Here is a 3,258-nt window from a genome sequence, read left to right as displayed (position 1 = left end):
ATTTGATGTTTTTAATCTAATTTCAGGAATTAATGAAACATTGGGCTTAATCCGGATTTTGGTTGTGGACTTGAAGAGGGCAATTAAAGCAGCGCTTACCTTAGTTAATTTCTAATTAGGAAATTTCGAATTTTATTTTGTGGTTCAGTGTTTATTTCGTTTTGGGCTAGAGTATTGCAATAGGGTCCAGTGACTTTGAGTGACTCTTTTTAAATAGCAGCCTTGGGATTCGTGCAAGGGGATTCTGTTATGCCATTCATTATTCAGAGCTTTGTTTAGGGTTTTATGTTTTTCTGCTTGGATGCTACTGTTCACGTAATGCAATTTTTCATTTCCTGCTTCTAATTACAATTTTGTTCTTGTTTCTTCTTCTACTTTCATTTACGTTTCTGTTTTCATTTTCGTTTCTGTCTCATTTACATTTCTGTTTATTTACGTTTCTGCTTCATGTTTCATTTACGTTTTCTGTTTGAAACTATGGAAGACTAAATATTCTGGTGTTGTTTCCTTCTGAGGACGAAGCCCAACTCTCTTTGAGGTTTCATTGATAATGTGGTTCCCTGGCAGTTTTCCCTTCACCAGTTAACCCAAATCCGTGAACATTAATCAGTGCACGCTTCGTGTTCGATTAATTGCCTCTGAGCCTAACTTGCGTTCATGCTTAATGGACGAAGGGCTAACTGGTGTATGTGGGTGCCTAATCAAGTATTGACAACCCTAAGTTGATTTTCGCTTAGTATATTGAAATAAGGTTGGATTAAGTGGTTAACTGTTGGGACGAATTCTCCATAACCCAGGATAAGAGAATGGCTTCTGAATCAGAGGAAACAACCCATTTTTAATATTATTAGTTTCGTATTCCAGTTTACTTGTTCTGCTCCTTAAATCACAAAACAAACAAACCCCCCCAATCGTTACTGTTACTGCAAGTATATTATGAACATTTGGTTTATCATTGCTCGTTGGGAAATGACCTAGGATCACTTCCTAGTTATTGCATTTTCATGTTTATTTGATTCAGGTACGGCCTCGATCAAATTTGGCGCCATTGCCGGGGAGTAGTGTCCAAAGGTTCATAATAACTAGCTAGTGTTGTATGTTTAATTCTTTCGTGTTTTAAGTTTAATTGTTAGTATTGTGTTAGTATGTGTGTTAGTGTTGTTTAGTGTCCTGGTATTTTGTTTAGTGTGTGTTCTGTTTCAGGTTTCCTATTAAGCGCTTCCCCTGTTTCAGTTTTGGGTGTTTTGCTGTGAATAATGTTTTGCGACGGACTTAGCGACCACTTTTTCTTGCGGCAAAACAGAGTAGTATTAGAAATAAAGTAGAGACGGATTTTAGCGACCACCCATGCTGAATTATTTGAGATTTTTTGTTTTAGTAGCTAGGGTTGTTATTTTTGGATGATTTTTTTGTGGTAACTTCTTTTAATCTATATTTTGTGGGAAAATTAGCTAGAGACTTTAGTTTGGTCAGATTTGAAAATTCCAAAAAAGTAGCAAATTTTGTGTTAGTTGAAACTTCAAACGGCCATAACTTTTGCTCCGGTTATCAGAATCGCAATTATTATATATGTATTTGGGGTAGAAAAAAATTTCCTACGCCGTGGCAGCCCGCCATAGGCTGACTGAGGTCTCCATCGTCCAAAAATAGTGATTCTGTCAAAAGTTTTTTATTTTTCAAGTTTTATTCACTTATTTTTCTTAACCTACCATTTTTAGCTTCCATAGTTAGACTTTGAATTTTTGCCTGAAATTTTTGTGCTATCTTCTCATCATTTTATAAGGTTGCTCACAAAAATTCAAGCCATTTGGATATCATTTGAGGGTAGCTGTAGTTCAAACCTGCACCTTTATTTACATGACAAGGCAACTAGTTGTGTATGCTGAATGTAGTGTATGACTAGAGGCAATCCATCTGACTTACAACCCTTTGATCCTGAGATAGATAGGACATTTCATAGATTAGTTAGGTATCATTTTATACCTTTTGATCATCCTGAGCATTCCATTACTGGTGAATCTGTGCATTCTGTTATTGGTGATTTTGAACATCCTGATTTTGAGCATTATAATTTTGAGCATTCTGATTCTGAGCATTCTGATTTTGAACATTCTGAGAACATGGCACAACCTCCACCCCGTGAGAGGATTCTAAGGGAAATGGCTGCACCTGATTTCACCTACGAAAGCTTGTGCATCCAATACCCTGATGAGGATGTCCCATATGTTCTTAAAACTGGACTGATTCATTTGCTTCCAAAGTTTCATGGCCTTGCAGGTGAAGACCCGCACAAACATTTGAAGGAATTTCATATTGTCTGCTCCACCATGAAACCCCCAGATGTCCAAGAGGATCATATATTTCTGAAGGTTTTTCCTCATTCTTTAGAGGGAGTGGCAAAGGACTGGTTGTATTACCTTGCTCCATGATCCATCACGAGCTGGGATGACCTTAAGAGAGTATTCTTAGAAAAAAAATTTCCCTGCTTCTAGGACCACAGCCATCAGGAAGGATATCTCAGGTATTAGACAACTCAGTGGAGAGAGCCTGTATGAGTACTGGGAGAGATTTAAAAAAATATGTGCTAGTTGCCCTCACAATTAGATTTCGGAGCAGCTTCTTCTCCAATATTTTTATGAAGGACTCAGTAATATGGAGAGAAGTATGATAGATGCTGCCAGTGGTGGAGCCCTTGGAGACATGACTCCTGCCGAAGCCAGAAATTTAATTGAGAAGATGGCTTCCAACTCCCAGCAGTTTAGCGCCAAAAATGATGCTATAGTCATTAGAGGAGTGCATGAGGTAGCTACAAACTCAGCTGCATCATCTGAAACTAAGAAGCTTGAAGGCAAAATGGATGCATTGGTTAACTTGGTAACCTAGCTGGCCTTGAACCAGAAATATGTACCTGTTGCAAGGGTCTGTGGTTTGTGCTCCTCTGCTGACCACCATACAGACCTTTGCCCTTCCATGCAGCAACCTGGAGCAATTGAGCAGCCCGAAGCTTATGCTGCAAACATTTACAATAGACCTCCTCAACCTCAGTAGCAAAATCAACCACAAAAGAACAATTAAGACCTCTCCAACAACAGATACAACCCTGGATGGAGGAATCACCCTAATCTCAGATGGTCTAGCCATCAACAACAACAACAACAACAGCCTACTCCTTCCTTCCAAAATGCTGCTAGCCCAAGCAGACCATACATTCCTCCACCAATCCAACAACAGCAACAACCCCAGAAATAGGCAACAGTT

At 38.9% G+C, this 3,258-nt stretch overlaps 1 non-coding gene across 1 annotated transcript; it reads right to left on the bottom strand.

The window, feature by feature from the left end:
• Window positions 1–2,499: 2,499 nt before the first annotated feature.
• Window positions 2,500–2,606, bottom strand: LOC114407918. Its single transcript, XR_003665729.1, has one exon. It is a non-coding gene; the product is annotated as a small nucleolar RNA R71 (small nucleolar RNA).
• Between the last annotated feature and the right edge of the window lie 652 nt (window positions 2,607–3,258).

Source organism: Glycine soja, chromosome 3 (genome assembly GCF_004193775.1).
Source record: "Glycine soja cultivar W05 chromosome 3, ASM419377v2, whole genome shotgun sequence".
Classification (NCBI taxonomy): Eukaryota; Viridiplantae; Streptophyta; class Magnoliopsida; order Fabales; family Fabaceae; genus Glycine; species Glycine soja.
This window is presented reverse-complemented; position numbering and strand designations above follow the sequence as displayed.